This window comes from Panthera uncia, assembly GCF_023721935.1.
Source record: "Panthera uncia isolate 11264 chromosome B3 unlocalized genomic scaffold, Puncia_PCG_1.0 HiC_scaffold_1, whole genome shotgun sequence".
NCBI classification, from domain to species: Eukaryota; Metazoa; Chordata; class Mammalia; order Carnivora; family Felidae; genus Panthera; species Panthera uncia.
In genome coordinates, this window is record NW_026057582.1 from 60,542,625 (window position 1) to 60,560,803 (window position 18,179).

At 38.4% G+C, this 18,179-nt stretch overlaps 1 long non-coding RNA gene across 2 annotated transcripts; it reads left to right on the top strand.

The window, feature by feature from the left end:
* Positions 1-4,909: 4,909 nt before the first annotated feature.
* LOC125909563 (uncharacterized) lies at positions 4,910-17,884 on the top strand. Of its 2 annotated transcripts, XR_007453726.1 has the most exons (4): positions 4,910-4,994; positions 13,438-13,536; positions 15,837-15,991; positions 17,193-17,884. It is a non-coding gene; the product is annotated as an uncharacterized LOC125909563 (long non-coding RNA). The 2 variants fall into 2 exon arrangements; XR_007453725.1 differs by lacking the exon at positions 4,910-4,994 and having other exon boundaries at positions 13,353-13,536.
* Positions 17,885-18,179: the final 295 nt, after the last annotated feature.

Below are 18,179 nucleotides of genomic sequence, written 5' to 3' on the forward strand. Positions count from 1 at the left end.
TTTCCCACCAAAACCTGAATAATCCAAAATCCTTACCATGCCCTATAAGACTGTAACAGGACCTATCTTAGGCCTACCTCTCTGACATTGTCTCCTACTACTCTCCCCACTCTACTATACCATGTTAGTTATACTTGCTATACTGACAGTTCTCAGATACTCTAAACTATCCCTGCTCAGAACTTCTGTTCTTTCCACAGAACTAATTTTTGCATAGATTGCTTCTTTACCACATTCAAGTATCTATATATATATATCACCTCCAACTTCTGTTTCCAGCAATGCAGCAAACTAGGTATCTTGAAAAAACGCCTCCCCAGTAGAGCTAAAAATGCTAGATAATATATTTTAAATATTTTAATGCACATTATTTCAATGTATTATTTTTATATTATGTATTAATTTGTAACGATAGATACTATATTTATAATAGTTAACTGATAGTAAATTACCTCACCAGCATGCTAGATAATATATTTTTAAATATTTTTAATGTATAGTTTAATGGAAAAGTTTTTTCAATCCCAGAAACCAAAATGTTAAGCAAAAACATTAATCTCAAGAGGTAAGAGAACATTGGAAACAGTATTTTGTAATTAATGTTTTTGCTTAAACATTTTGGTTTCTGGTGTTGAAAAAAACTTCTCCCATGGGGAGTTCTATAGTATGAAAGCACCATATGGTTATCCCATGAGAGGCAAAATGTTCTGACTTTTTTTAAAGACCAAGCTTGTATTTATTAATTCTTTACATCAAGTATCTTCCTCATCAACAAATTTTTAACTGGAGTTTTACGGCCATGTTAACACAAATAATTTAGGCATAATTTAAAGCTTTATTATTTTCATTGTTCATTTTAATTTTTTCTATATATTTTTAACATGTGCTGTTTTTTAATGTTTTATTATTATTTATGCCAAATAGAAAACTATAGGAAATGTACCAGATATTGATATGCTCACTACTGAGATTAAATCTCTATTAATATATTGCTTCTATTTAATATCCTCTTTAGATTATCTTTATTTTCAAAGAAACAAAACACTACAAATACAACTACAGTCCCACTTTCCACCCCTATCTACCCAGAAATAACACCCCACTTAAAATGAGTATTAACAAACTTATACATATTTTGTTCTTCTTTTGAGTAAACTTGCTAAATGTTTGGTACCATATCTATACTCAACCTTTTTTTTTTTTTTAACCTACAAGTTTTTGAGATTTGTACACATTGACACATTCAAATCTAGTTCATTCATTTCATTCTTATGCTTCCCACTGGACCAAACTACAACGTATTTTTTCACGTACAAATATCTTTGTACATGCCTCCTTGAACAAGAGTTTCTCCCTGATAAGCAAGCCCCAGTAGCAGAAACGTTGAGTTACAGAGAACATGCATTGTCAATTTTATTTGCTAGTTCTAAATTGCCTTCCAAAATTATACCCATTGCCCTCCCTCCAGTCCTGCATTAGTGTTCTTATTTCTCCACATTATCACTAACAGTTGATATTAGCAAAATTAATAAATATGAAAATATAAAATGTTATATCTTTGTTTTAATTAACATTTTCTAATTCCTAAAGAGGCTGGACATCTTTACATATATTTATTGGACATCTTTCTTCCTCTCTGAATTTACTATTACATCTTTTGGCAATATTTCTTTTGATATTTTCAATTTCTAAAAGCATTTTATATATTCTGGACATAGATATTTCATTGGTAATATGAGTTGCAGCTGTTTTCTCTGTGACTTGTGTGTTCATTTTTTTTTTTTACGTTTTATCATGCAGAAGTTTTTTGTCTTAATGTAGGAAAATGTATAAATATTTTCCTGTTTGCGCTTTGCATTTAAGAATTATCTACTAATGGCATAAAGAATACCTCCCATTTTTTTATTAAAAGTTTTAGAGCTTCTTTTGGTATTTATTTAAAAAAATTTTTTTAATGTTTGTTTATTTATTTTTGAGAGACAGAGTGTGAGCAGGGGAGGTGCAAAGAGAGAGAAAGACACAGAATCTGAAGAGGCTCCAGGCTCTGAGCTGTCAGCACAGAGCCCGACGCGGGGCTTGAACTCACAAGCTGTGAGAGCATGACCTGAGCCAAAGTCAGATGCTTAACCAACTGAGCCACCCAGGCGTCCCTGGTATTTAGATTTTTAACCTCACTGGAATGTATTTTTGTGAATGATGTGGTATGTAAATCTAAATTTATCTTGTACTCTTACATAGCCAGTATCTTCAGAAGTATTTGTTAAATAGTTCATCCTTTCCTATGGATTTTATCAGCTCTCAAATATAAAGCTCCCAAATATACATTGGTCTGATTTCAGTCTCTCTATTCTCTAGCAGTCTATTTGTCTATCTGCCCAAGTACCTCACGGTTTTAAACAATACATTTTCATATTACTGCCTAGGATCTGATAAAATGACTCATTGACCTTTTGTTGTTTTTTTCCTAGTCACTAAGGCTAATAGACTTTTGTACCCTGCCCCTTACATCAGTCAAAGGCTTCAGGCTGCCCCCTGGATGAGAGGGCAAAACTTCCAGGGCATTTCTGGGTAAGGTGGCTCCGTGAGCCTAAAGGCAATTCTCTGAAGTGTGTAGTCATAAGCCATTAGCAGCAAATACTTACAGCAGTGGAAAGATGGGTGAATAGTAGAAGGGATCTGGGTAGGTTTCTGGTACTGGGTCTCAAAAGTAAATAGACGGCACATTCAAATTGGGATAATTTTTTTTTTTTAATTTTTTTTAACGTTTATTTATTTTTGAGACAGAGAGAGAGCATGAATGGGGGAGGCTGAGAGAGAGGGAGACACAGAATCTGAAACAGGCTCCAGGCTCTGAGCTGTCAGCACAGAGCCCGACGCAGGGCTCGAACTCACGGACCACAAGATCATGACCTGAGCCGAAGTCGGCCGCTTAACCGACTGAGCCACCCAGGCGCCCCTCAAATTGGGATAATTTAAAGACAGCGTATTTGCAAAGAGACTATAAATGTGTGTTTAGGGTTAGGAAAACTACAAGGGATAGAGGTGTTACTATTTCAAAAACTGGGTGGGGGTGAGGGGGGGCAGAGGGTAATGGCATAGAGCAGTTACTGGAACCATGAAAGTTTCATGAAGAGAAAGTTGCTTTGAGAGAAGTAATGACCTTCATCAGCCCAGAGTGACTACTGGTGGGGAAGGGAGGGAGGTTTAGGAAAATAAATACCCCAATTTCATTCTCTTTCCTCCCTCTGACCTCCTGCTGGACTCTCCATTTGCTAAGCTCAATGGGAAGCCAGAGGAAGTTTTTAATACACTGCATATAGAACAACCCCCTGGAGGAGAGCTCAATGGGAAGGATGGAAATGAATGCGGACATTGTTTTCCATAAAGGCAAATAAAAGATGTTTCAGACAAACAAATGTCACCTTCTCTGAGCAATCTTTTCAACCATGCTATCTAAAATAATGTGCCTCTGGGGTGCCTGGTTGGCTTGGTTAGGTTTCCAACTCTTGATTTAGGCTCAGGTCATGATCTCACAGTTCGTGGGGATGCTGGGCTCTGTGCTGAAAGCATGGAGCCTGCTTGGGATTCTCTGTCTCTCTCTCTCTGCCCCTCCCCTGCTCACCTGCATGTGCTCTCTCTCTCTCTCTCAAAGTAAACTAGAAACTAAATTAATTAATTAATTAATTAAGGTGCCTCCAATCTCTGTCCTTTGTCACTACCCCAACCCCCTACTCAGCTATCTCCCTTCAAAGCACTTATATTTACATGAAATTATATTAAAAATTTCCACAATGAAAAAGCAAACCCAAGATAGCTGGGCAAAGTACAAAAATAAATAATTCACTAAACAAAAGTATAAATGTTTAACCACATTAATAATCAAATAAACAAAACGCATTTTAAAATACATAATTTTTTACCTATCAAATTGACATATATTTTTTTTTAATTTTATGATGTTTATTTTTTGAGAGAGAGAGAGAGAGTGCAAATCCGGGAAGAGCAGAGAGAGGGAGACACAGAATCTGAAGCAGGCACCAGGCTCTGAGCTGTCAGCAAACAGCCTGAGGCGGGGCTTGAACTCACAAACCATGAGATCGTGACCTGAGCTGAAGCCCGGCGCTTAACCGACTGAGCCACCCAGGTGCCTGGACAAATATTTAATACGGCAATTTCCAATGATATGGTTTGAGGAAAATACCTAAGGCCGGAGTATAAAATTGGTGAAATATTTCTTAAGAGTAATTTGAGAATTTCTATCAAAAAATTTTAAGATGTTGTTTTACCCAGGCATTCCTCTCTTAGGGATGTACTGTGGGAAATAATTCAAGATGTTCCCAAAGATGACAGTTATTTACAATGGCTAAAAACTGCCAACAATCTATCTGTCCAATAACAGGAAATAGTTTATCGATGTTTCCCAAAATGTGTTCCTTAGAGCACTAGTGTCATAAGATTCTGCTTGAGAAAGAGTTCCACAGTAATTAAGTGTGGGAATTCCCTTGGAATGAAAGGAAAAATTTACAAGCCAGGCTCACGTGACATAAAAGCTAAGCGACTACGTGGGTTCATAGTGAGTTCAAAATTCTAAATTTCGTCTTATTAGCCCTGAGTGCCAACCATCAGAACTAACAGAAGCAGGTCCACTATGAAGTCGTTTAGCCCTCCACAAAAGTACCTTGTGGTCAGGTGGAGGGGTGACCCCCCGGTGACCCCCCCCCCCCCCCCCCCGCTACAGCCACAGCGACCTCCGACTTCTGTGCTTTTGGCTCTCCCGACTAGAGCCTAGCCAGCCAAAGGACACCACACCACGCAGGCGCAGGAGCAGGCGCAGGCGCAGCGAGCAGCCAGTAGCGAGGCCAAGCCACGCCCCCTGCCCTGCAGCGCAGTTACGCCTGGGCGGGGATTTGACAGCAACTTTCAGTCATCGCACTACAGACGGTAGTGTGCCCTTTCGGGTCTTCAGCCCAGCACGCACACTGAAAGTCTGACTGGTGAGTTCTGATGTCTGCAATACGGGGCAAAGTTAACTAATTGGTTCACTAATTAAACGGATTGATTATCATTTTAACTGAAATTCATTTTTATGTTTTACATGAGATAATTCATTGTGTCGTTTGTTACCCATTTAGAATTTTAAAAGAACGAACATTTTTATTTCACAGTTTCTGTGGGTCAGGAATCTGGGCACAGCTTAGCTGGATGGCTCGGACTCAGTCAGTCATGAAATTGCAGGCAGGCTGTCAGCTAGGTCTGGGTTCACTTGACCCGGGAAGGTTCAGTTTGGAAGCTTACTCCTGTCATTGGCATGATGCAGTTCTTCACCAGCTGTTGGCTGAAGGCCTCCTTCGGTTCCTATCCATAGGACATACCCAATATGGCAGGCAGCTTCTCTCAGAGTAAGCAAGAAAGAGTGCAAGAGCCTAAGAAAGAAGCCACAGTCTTTTTGTAACCTAATCTCAGAAGTGACATCTCATCACTTTTGCCATATTCTGTTAGAATCCAGGCACTAGGTGCAGCTCACACTCAAGGAGAGGGGTTACACACAGGCAGAACACCAGGAGGTGGGGATCACTGGGGCCCTTTAGCTGCTGCCTGTTACAGTCATTAACATGAAAGCCCTTGAAATTCTTAAGCGACTAAGACTTGCTAAGTAGCCCCTTCTCTAATCACAACGGAGATCTGACAGAAGGGTGGAGGAAGGGGCCACAAAGAGATACTGAATTTGTGAAATAGATGGGTAGATACCTAACATCGGGTTTTTTTTCCAATTTAGTTTGGTGAAGATTTTCACTGACTGGAGGAGGTTCTTGGGGCCCCGGGGAAGGAAAATGGGAGTGGATGGGTACTGACAGGAAAGGCAAAGGGTGGAGAAAAGAGAGAAAAGGTCTCAGAAACAATTTTCCCAAGGGCTAATTCAGCTTTATCACAGCAGTGTCACTTCAACCCATTCTGGGCTCATTTCTGGTGCAAATAATCTAGGCCTCTTGTGACTCATCTGCTTCCTCCTGCTTTTATGTACATTTTTTGCCATGTCTTGCTCCTTTGTACCTTAAGAAAATTCAGAAAGGAAAGAAAAGCTGGTAATATTCAAAGCAATCCAGTATTTTATTGCACTTAATCTCCAGAGTGAAAGAATAACGTTCTCCACTCTTGTTTCCAATGCCTATGTAGTTACACAGATAATTGGATAAGTTAACGGGGAAACTCTAAATAATTGCACAAGTCAGCACAATCAATTGAGGAATTAAAAAAAAATTGTTTTGACCTTAAATCCCTCAAATGTGGGACCTCAGTCAATTTATTTGTCAATAAATTGGTACCCCTCTTTCTCAACATTTGTGGGAATACTGTTTTTCCTCCTGAATTGACACAAACGATCTCATCCTTCCACCTACAATTTACTCAGTGAGACATATGAAAGTGGGGTCTATTTTTGGCTCCCTAGCAAAGCTGCTAAAGGGTATAATCTTTTTCTCTGCCCTGCCTGGGATGGACTAGGTGCCATAGGAGGTCTTTTCTATTTCTAATTTTTACAACACCTTTCAGCAAACAGCAGGTAAACAATTTTAATACAAGGCCATTTTCATTATGTGTCTGCTAGAGAATATGTCCCTGCATTAAAATAAACAGTAATAATATAAAAAAAGTTTGCTCATACAATAATAGCAACCTTCCTAAATTACAGTGATTGTGCCACCCAGCAGTATAATACAAAATGTGGTTTTTATCCCAAAAGACACAGAATTTATTATTTTCCACCTACCTGGCATTTTAGAGCACTTGGAACCAGGTTTCTGAAAGAACAATTCAGTACATTAGCTCTCAAATACAAAAAATATATTTTCAGCATTGAAATGACTCATTTAAAGCAGCACTTCAACAAAATGCTGTCCACCCTGCCCTGGTAATTATGTCACGTCTGGTGTATACTAATTTACACAGTGTATTGTTTTCCTGCGTAATTAAGGCTATTAAGCCGAATTCTGAGGCTGTGGTTAATTAATTAAACAAGCACGCAGAGAAGTTACTGACAGAGTCAGAGCCTTGTTTCCACTCTCCTGGTGGGCAAGATGCTAAAGAAATGGCTGTCACCCGGGACTCTCCCTCAGTCACAATTTTCTATTCACAGGGAAAAGTACAAAAGTCATTTCCCAAAAAGTAGACATTTCAATTCATTGCCCCACAATCTCTCACCACGGAATCACCAAGCATGACATAGTATTTAGAAATAAAAGCATATAATGAAACTGATTACCACTTCTCCATACTTTCATCAAAGTGAAGGGTGTTCCAATATACTTACTTTGGGTTACCTTCAGATACTATCTCTTCATGGATTATAAACTAGATTAAGTCAGGGGAAGGTGCTTTGTACAGACTTTTCATTCTTTTCAAGGTGCTTTCTCCAGACTTTTCATTCTTTTCAAATTCATCCAGAATAGTAGATCTAAGCATTCTTTGTGTCAGCCACGAACACATATGAGAAAATCCTAACTGGCTTGGGTTTCACAATCCTTAAACAATTGTAACATTTCTAATTTTTTTTACACCACACCAATGCTGTGCTTTCCACCCAGTGCACTAGCCCAGGACACTGCCCCCAAAGCACTGGAGAAAAGTGGGATACCCAGAAGCAATGATCTTCAGTATCTCTTTTTCACAGTTATGTAGCCTTTTCAAACATGTCCTTAAAAACTAATCTTTAGACATCTCTTTCAAATGTTCTGGGTTTTTTTTAACTTTTTATAAATGTAAATTTGTATTACAAAATAAATATTTGTATTTCACAATGACTTCATATTTGGAAAATGTTAACTTCTCTCTTTCAACTATTCATAGTGATTATTTGATTATTACTAATCATTGCAGGAGTAGTTATCGAATCTTACTACTGTTACTGTGTCCAAGAACCCAGATCTTCAGGAGAAGTGGGGAACCCACTGTATGAAGAAATGCTATAAATCAGATAAATGCCAGTGTATGGTACTATTCTGTGTATGTTCTGGCAACATAATTAGGAGATCAAGTATAAGACAATTCAGAATTCTTTAATGCACTTAAAATCACTGTCATGAAGCAATGGATGGCAAATTTGCATGTGAAAGGAGTGTGAACAGCATGTAGGAAGAATTGTGAAATTACTATAGTATTTATTATTATAACTTGGTGTCATGCTAGTCTCATTTTAGAATGAACTATAAGAATGGATTAAATTAGTGCCATTTTCTTTCCTTGTTAACATCTTTGTCACAAGAGCAAGCTGTCAGAATTTTATCTAAAATAGGCCATGGATTATTCCTCATGATAGTTGGCCATTTCTAAACTGTGGCTTTGATTGGTTGTTCTTACCCCTGTCCATGCAGACATGTAGGTTGAACACAGGGAAATAATAATCTTTTAAGAAACTAATCAGGTTGCAGACACCCTGATAAAGGTAGGAAGGACAGTATTATGTTACGATTTCAAAACAGCCTTTGCTCATAAAACATTATCTTCCGAGAAAATGCTTTTGACTATTGCTAAAAAAAATACTCTTTGACACATGACTTTAGAATAAGGACTACTCAGAGATGTGTAATCTTACTAGTATTTCTCCAAGTTTTTTAACTGTCAGAAGATAATGTACAATGAACATTTCTCTCAGGGGTCAGGAGCACCATGGTCTAGTCAACTTTAAGATAAATGGTGATCAGAATTTGATGATTTGTTACTTTCTTCCTGTGTCTTTATCTCACTCATTGGTCCCCTAGGCCTCAGTTTCTACATATAATGTGGAAGCTCTATTAGTACAGCTTTTTCAGAGAAACAGAACCAGTGGGATATAAAAGGAGATTTATTCTGAAGAATTGACTCACCCAATTACGGAAGCTGAGAAGTGCCATGACCTGCCTTCTGTGAGCCTAAGACTCAGGAAACCCAGCGGTGTAATTCAGTTCAAGTACAAAGGCCTAGGAAACAGGGCAGCTGATGTAAATCTCAGTTGAAGGGCAAGAAAAAAGGTGATAAGCCCACCCACTTTCGGGAAGGTTAATCTACTTCACTGAGTCCACTGATTCAAATGCTAATCTCATTCAGCAACATCCTCACCGACACATCTAGAAATAATGTTTAACCAGATATATGGGCATCCACTGATTCAGTCAAGCCAACACATAAAACTCTCACAGATGCCCCTTTCCACTATGATTTTCCTCCCTGCCAATTCCTCATAACAGGGGTTACTATAGGTCTTGGTTTGCCTGGGACTGTCCCACTTTATGCCTGTTGTCTTAGTTAAACTATTAGAAGAATTTTCTTTCACTCTCAAAAGTACCCCAGCTTGAACAATACATTATATGATCATACAATCATAATACTTTCTAAGAGCCTCTCTGAGACTCATCACTGTTTATATTTTACTACATAGATATGTCTTTATATTTTACTACATAGATAGCTCCCTTACTAGACTGATTTGAGGACAGAATCTAGCTTCACTCATCATTTTGGTTATCACAGGGCCTTGTACAGAGTATATACCTAATAAATATTTTTTTAATTAATGAAAATATAGAGTGCTAAATCACTACAGTGCCCAAAACTATAGTCATTAACAGTTTTGAAAAACTAGTATCTAGAAGAAGATAGCCTTATTTTATACTGAGTAGATCAAACCCCACTTGAAACATCTGTGTAGTAGGTGACAAGGCTTCTGGGTAGAATTTTCATGTGTACCTTAGATGAGAGCACCCAGCTAAGGAAGCGAGTGCAGCTAGCATTCAGCCTTACTCCATTTGTCATTAATATATGTTCTATTTGGTCTAGTGGAGACCTGCTACCTAGTTTCCAGAGGTCAACACAGGTTTTATAGGACCTGAAACTTATACAGTTTGGTGTGGGGGTGGGGGGACGGGAGCACTTTCAGAATAAACAAAAAAACTTATGAATACAAAACTAGGTATGAAGGTCAATACTTATTTAGAATAAGAAGTCAAATTTGGAAAAGTTATCAAAGTATCACAAAATTCATAGGAATAATGCAATACTTTTGTTATTTATCTGTTTGGCATACCTCTATAATACTGTTTCTCCTGCTTTTTGGCTACAGAAACTTTTTCTTAAAGACTATTATATTATTTCTTTTTTAAGTAATCTCTACCCCCAACATGGAGCTCAAACCCACGACTCCCAACATCAAGCATCTCATGCTCTACCAACTTAGCCAACCAGGCACCACTGGCTACAGAATACTTAAGTGATTTTTTGGCATGTGGTACCCCTTTCCCCAGTGCCATCTGTTGAAGAGACTGTTCTTTTCTCATTGAATGGCCTTGGAGCCCTTGTTGAAAATCAACTGACCATATACATAAAAATTTATTTCTGGGCTCTCAATTCTATTCGATCAGTCCATATGTGTATCCTTATGCCAGTAACACACTGTTTGGATTACTATATCTTTGTAGTAAGTTTTGAAATCAAGAAATATGAGTCTTCCACTTTGTTCTTCTTTTTCACAATTATTTTGATTATTCAAGGTCCTCTGAAATCCTATATATTTCATTTCAATTTTCAAATCAGGACTAAAGCAGCTAGAGTAATTTAACTGTATACAGAAGTGATTGCAGACATATAAATGGATCCCATTGAATCCAAATAGTATGCATTCCAAATCAACTTTCACTTAGTTGTATCCAAGAACTGCTACGGGCTGCTAATGCACTACCCTACCTGTGATGGACGGGAAGTTGAAATGGAAAGGCATAGACAGCAATGGATAAAATATCTTCTTTTGGCAAGTTTTGCTAAGACATATGCCCATATGAACTCATTTCTAGGGCCCCATGTGTGTGAGGTACCCTGAAATTTTTGCTTCACTGTAAATTTGGCTCCTAGGCTTTATGAGCCCATGAGAACAACCCGCAAATACCTAAATGACATCATATAGAAGTTGGAATTAGGATTTGACTGAGACTACTCTGAAGGTACTGAATGTACTGACTTTAATCTCTGAGAATGATTGATTTAATAATCTGTATTTTCGGGTCTACACCGCACCAAAGCAGCTTTGTGGAAAGTAAGAAATAAATCCAGTCAATCGTGTGAATTTATCAACTACACAATCCCAGATAACCTGATGTATAAACAAAGCTTCTCAGTTTAGAACATTATCAGTGAGAAATCTATCTTTTTACATCTGTTTCTGTGTGTCTCCCTTCATTGATCTTAAGTTTAAGAACAGAAATTCTCCATCTTTAAATCCCCAACATCTAGCTCAGCATCTAGCCTATTCTGGTTGCATACAAGAGGTACAAATATGTTTTTTTAATCAGTGGAGGAATTAATAAAGGTTTAGATTATTAACCCACAATTTTTATTTAGTGCTTATTGTACACAAAGTATTATGTGGGAAAACTTTTCTTTTGTCCCTCAGGAATCACATGACATTTTAAGAAAATAAGAATTATAGGGGTGCCTCGGTGGCTCAGTTGGTTAAGCATCCAGGTCAGGATCTCACAGTTTGTGAGTTCAAGCCCTGTGTCAGGCTCTGTGCTGACTGAGCAGAGCTTGGAGCTTGCTTCAAATTCTGTGTCTTCCTCTCTGTCTGCCCCTCCCCTACTCACACTTTCTCTCTCTCTGTCCTTCAGAAATGAATAAACAATAAAAAAAATTTTTATTAAAGAACGGTAGGGAGACTATCACAGTTAATTCAAAGGAATTGAATGGCTCTGAGTGAAATAATAGACAAGTAGAAATAAATAGACCAGTTTCCGGTCAATGTCACATTTACTCAAGTTTGTTTAAAGCCTTCGGAGTGCAGACGCCCCAGGGCTCTTTTTGCTAAAGAAGAATCATTCCTTCAGTGACAACTTGTGCTGTTCCCTTAGTAATACACTAAGACTGACATATTCTGTCCATGTGGAGCTAATAGTCCTACAGAACTAGATACACACAATCACAATCCCCAGATGATGATGAGATTCAACTACAGCAGCTTACATTCTTTCATTATTAAGGGTCTTCTGACCCCAGTTTCTAACGTGCAAGGGTGGAGGGGGACATGTTTTCCCAACAACAACAGCAACTGCTGTCTACTTAAGATAGCATCATATTCCACAGGTAAAGGGGGTCACTCCTACAAGACAGCCCTTACCCCCCCTACACACACACACACACACACACACACACACACACACACATACACTTCAGATGCCAGTGGAGAGTTCAAGTTGTCACCGGGGCTTTAGATGAAATTGCTAAAGGTCAGAGATTCCAACCACCCACTCCTTGGGTCTGATTAATTTGCTAGAGCAGCTCACAGAACTCAGAGAAACATTTTACTCACTAGATTACTGAATTTATTGTGAAAGGACATAACTCAGTAACAGCCAGATGGATGAGATGCCCAGGGCAAGGTATGCTGGAAAGGGCTCCAGGCTTCCCATACCTTCTCCAGGGTGCCAGTCTTCCAGCACCTCCATGTATTCACCAGTCCAGAAGCTCTCTGAACCTCTCCTTTTGGGTTTTTATGGAGGCTTCATTAAAAAGGCATGATCGGGGCACCGTGGGAGGCTCAGTCCGTTAAGTAGCCAACTTCAGCTTAGGTCATGATCTCACGGTCCATGGGTTCAAGCCCCGCATCAGGCTCTGTGCTGACAGTTCAGAACCTGGAGCCTGCTTCAGATTCTGTGTGTCCCTCTCTCTCTGCCCCTCCCCTGTTTCTCTCTCTCTCAAAAATAAACAAACATTAAAAATTTTTTTAAAAATAAAGGCATAGTTAAGGAAATCATTGATCATTGGTGATTGAACTCAACCTCCAGTTCCTCTCCCCTGCCCAGAGGTCAAGGGGTGAGACTGAAAGTGCTGACCCTCCAATCACATGGTTGGCTCCACTGGCAACTAGCCTCCATCCTTAGATGCAGTCCAAAAGTCACCTGAGTAACATAAGAAGACACCTGTATAGCTGTCATCAGTTAGGAAATTCCAAGGGATTTAGGAGTTCTGTGCCAGATATGGGGATGAATACCAAATACATATTTCTTATTATAAATCACAATATCACAATTGTTAAGTTGCTCAGGTCTCTGTCTCATGCAGTTAGCAGGTGGCAGTAGCTGCCCCAGTGAGGTAATCAAGATCCCATCCAGGAATGAGCTACAGATAGCAGTCAGTACTGCCAGTGTGTTCTGTAGCACTTAGACATCAAAGCAGAGAGAAATTGAGAATTGTAACAAAAGGTTTTTTAGTTGAATTGTTATTACGGACTGAATGTTGTGTCTTCCCAGAATTCATATGGTGAAACCCTAATCTCTGTGTGATAGTATTTTGCAGGTAGGGCCTTTGGTAGGTAATCAGATCAAAAAGGTAGAACCCTCATAAATGAGATTAGTGTCCTTATAAGAAAAAAACAAAGCAAAACAAAACAAGCACTAACTAGCTCTTTTTCCACCTTGTGAGGACACAATGAAAAGGCAGCCACTGCCAACTATGAAGAAAGCCCTTATCAGAAAGTGACCATGCCAGCACCCTGATCTTGGACTTCCAGCCTCCAGAACTGTGAGAAATAAATTTATGTTGCAGATAAACCATCCAGTTGATGGTATTTTTGTTATAGCCACCCAAATTGCCTAAGACAACTGTTCTTAAATTTCTTTCATTTTACCTTTTTGTGTGTGACAAATTTTGCCCTTCAAATATTAACCATGCCTAGTCAGTAGAAATGCTGTTTATGAGTGAGGACAAATAAAACATTAAAAACCAAAGCTTATCTGCCAAAAGCAAAACCAGCCTAAATCTCAGATATACTACGTGTGGAACTAAGAAAGGTAGATGAGAGGAGAATAAAGAATGTCCATAAAAATGGACATTGCTCATTTGGATAAGGCAGAAAAGAAACAGTAATGTTTTATTCTCTACAGTAAATTTGATGATTCAGGAAACAGAAGCTTAAGTGCTTTAGTATTACAAATTTCAATATTTTAAAGAGAAAATTTTAACCTGTAGCATCAAAAACATTGATGTTTGTTAAGTTTAGGAGAAGCGAGAACAGGACCTTGTTGTGGGAGTCTGGAACAAAAGGACCTGCAGGGAGAGGCAGAGTGCTGAGAGGATGGGTGCCGGCCTTGGTAACATGTGGCCTGGGCTGGAATCCTAGCTCTGCCTCTTTCTCACTCTTCGACTTTGGACATGTAATTCTACATCTCTGTGCCTCAGTTTCCTCATCTGCTTTGTGGGAAGGAAGATATTAATATTTGTATTCTAGATTACTATGCATAATCTCCTATACCTACTTTAATTATACTAACGTAGTGTATAAGGAGATAACTTAGTTAAATCATTTCCTCTGCCTTGCCCAGTACCTGGTACTTCATAAACACTCAGTGAACTCTCAGAAGAAAATCTTTCAGGGGCACCTAGATGGCTCAGTTGGTTAAGGGTCCGACTTCGGCTCAGGTCATGATCTCATAGTTCATGGGTTCAAGCCCCACGTCAGGCTCTGTGCTGACAGCTCAGAACCTGGAGCCTGTTTTGGATTCTATATCTCCCCCTCTCAGCCCCTCCCCTGCTCACTCACTCTCTCTCTCTCTCTCTCTGAAAGATAAATAAACATTAAGAAAGAAAGAAAGAAAGAAAGAAAGAAAGAAAGAAAGAAAGAAAGAAAGAAAGAAAGAAAGAAAACCTTTCAAATTTTACTGACTTTTTTGCCTGGTTCTATATACTCAATATTTGACTTTTATTAAAATGAGTTTTAAAAGACTGCTATTATTGCCATAACTATTGAGTGCCTATTACTACATCATGAAATGGGTGAGCATGTATGACAACTATCAGCATTTAATCCAAAAGGGCAATCCTGGACCCTCTGGCAATTTTTTCCATATACTAATTTGTTATTAGGTTCATCTGGAGGTGCCATTTATGAGACCCCACACAAACCAAACCATTAATCAGAATTAATCACAGGAGTAAGATAAAAGCCTATGACCAGCCCTGGGCCAGAGCAGCCTCTTACGCAGTCAGAATGCATTAAAACTGTGGACACCGCAGTTTTTTGCAAAGGATGTGGGAGCGGAGAGGAAACAAGCAAACAGGTTTCAGAGATTAAAGACAATATGATCTTCAAATGAACCTGACTTAATGCCGCTTACAAGGGTCAGATCAAGGGTGAAGAAATGAGAATTGGCCAAACACTAGAGCAATTTCCAGCTATATAAAAAGCCACATATTCTTTTCTTCACCTACAACAGAAAATACACTGAGAGACAAGGAGGGTTGATCGTGGATGCCAAAAATGTACTTTCCATTCTTTGAGGCTTCTAAAGTCTCTTCCTTTATCCATTTTCTATTTTTCCTCATATTGCCATTCTCTGTTTTTGTCAATGACCTTTCTTCAATACAACTCAGCCTCTGTCTAATGGCCTGAAGAGGACTTCTTCACATGATGGAAAGCTTTAGATTTAAGATCCACCCCCCCCCACTTCATTAGAAGGAAAAGTGAACAGCCTCTATGTGCTGGGTGTTAATGAATGTGAAGAAAGATTTTTTTTGTATGTGTTTTACACATTATGTTCTTGACTCCTAGAGGTGCTACAATAAATTGCCGCGCTTCATTTACAAGGAGCCATAACAGAAGCAAAATGAGAATCTGGCGACAAATTGCTTCTCAGTCACCCTGGGTCAGGCTGTTGGGGCTAATGAGAAGAGGGGCTCTAATTTTAAACTCCTCCTCAACCAAGCTATTCCTGCATTAATGTTCACTGTTGTAAATTGTAAAGTCAAATGAAGGAGCGCTGTTGAAAATTAACCAGTATTTTTATCCTTTGAGTACCCAATAGAGCATATTTTGGCTTCTGTAGCTTGTGGTTATCGAAGGCGGCTCAGCTTACACCAGGAGTGCCAGCCTTCTCCATGGACTCCCCCCCTCCTCGATACCACACCACTCTCCTAATTCCTCTGGCTTTTACACCCAAGCCTTCCTTCCACCTTCACAAAGAAAAATCTACTGGCAGAAGTAAGTAGTATAGGTTTTCAACAAGATTATAATGTGGCCTACAGGAACAGTGTTTGAAACCAGCCTTTTTGTGGGTCCATTGAGCAAGATCCCATACACAAGCATTCAAAGTCAGAGAATTGTACTCTCCATTTAGTCCTGCTGTAAGTTTAATGCTCTGTAATTGTGCACATGGAGGAAGAGCCTAAGTAAATCACTGACCCTGTGAGGGCTGGAAGCACTTTGTCTTTGGAAGCCTAAAGCAGGATTTGAACAAATAATGAGAAACCAATGCAGTACCTGCCTTCCACAAAATACTTTCCTAATCCCACATTTTGCCAGTTCATAAAAGTAAACAGCAGGCAAAAAGAGATGCAGGAGAAAGGAAGATGTTTTATCAGACTATGTAGGATTTTGATCCCACGTGGATGAACAGGCAACAACTCAAAATTCAAGGTTTGTATTTTGGGTTTTTTTGGTCATGTGTTTTAAGCGAGTATTAATGAAATGAAGTTCCTCTTCTGTGTAATGTGTCTGTCCGGGTGCATTCTTCCATGGAATCACTACATAAAATACAAATTAACCACACTACCCTAGTCTAATCATTGTAATCAGTTATGTTTTCATGTGTACATTACTGATATATAAGGCTGTTGTAGTTCTTGTGTGTGGTTTAATTGCTTGTTTTTGCATATCTTGTGTGATTGATGATGTTCTAGAAATCTTTTCCCCTAAAGGAGACTTTGTAAATTACTTTGTTTAGATGCTAATGATTGTATTTCATTAGTGGCCCTCTCATCCAGAATCATCTTTAAATGAATGAATATGCCATAATTAAAAATCTGAATTATGAATTACTTTGAAAGGAGACAACATTGTCCCGATTTCCCACTGCGACACAGTGTTATTTCAATTATGTAAATATGTTTAATCATTCCCCTTTTGTTTTTCTAATTATTTAATATTAATGTTGCTTTACCCCTTTATTGCTACAAGAAGGGATATGGCATCTTAAATGAGAGTACTTAGACAAGTGATACACAGATGACTAGATTAAAGCAGACATTTATCAGAATGCATAACCCATTTCAAAAACAAACATGCTATTAACATTCATACTAATATAGCAACACTGGCTATAATTGCACTTCATGAATGTTTTGTCTGTACAAATCTAATGTATTCACAATGAACAATTTCCAATTATTGTTTTTTCTTATAGAAAGTCCAAAACCCCTGGTGAAAGTTTCAATTATCTAGAGGTGTACATCTGAACCAACCAGAAGATCCCCATTTTTTCTACGGTAGGAAACATGCAGCTGCTCGAGTACTACTAGACATGACATATTCGACTTTCACCCACCCACCTTTGAACCTTCAAAAAACGTTTGCTAAAAAGAATGTGTTTTTAAGTCCCCCCCCCTTTTTGCACTCACTCCCTGAAGTAGGAGAAATATTAGGAAATTTACTCTTCCACTCAACAGCTCTCACATGAGCCTTCAAGAAGCTACGCTTATGAGAGAAGCATGAACCCAGCGGAGGAGAGCTCCCAGAGGGGTCACCGTGTATGACAGTCAACTTTATATATTCACACTTCAGGCATCTTATTCAAACCAACTGCAGAAGCCTGATTTGTTCTTTCGAAAACATTACGCTGACTTCAATTTAGACATTTCTATTTTGGTGCAGCTAGACTACACAGGAGTGTGTTCCTCTACCATTTAGTAATTTAGATACTTTCAATATTATTGCTAACTGACTCTTGAGGTATAAGAGCCTTAATTATGTTGGTTTAATATTTTGTGCTTAAATATTGTTATTTGTAAACTAACAGTGGGAAACACTACAACTTCCCCACGTTCCTTTCTTATTTCACTGTTACAATAAAATATGCTATTGTTGATTGACTGTTGAGTTTTATTAATAATATTAATAATATTAAGATCATGATGAAAATATTTGTACTTTCATTACATATTAAAAGAGTGAGAAATCTTTAAAGACCTCCTTTCTCAACCACATTTTTTTTTTTACTAATTTGAACCTTTAACTTTAGTAACCACAGAGACAAGAATTGGTGTTTAATATTGTATCTGGGTATAACTTGCACACAAACATACAAATTACTTCACTATATCTACAAAACCCTCGGTGACATCACAGTATCTGTATGTAAGCAAAATATTTATTTGCAAGTTATAAAGAAAAT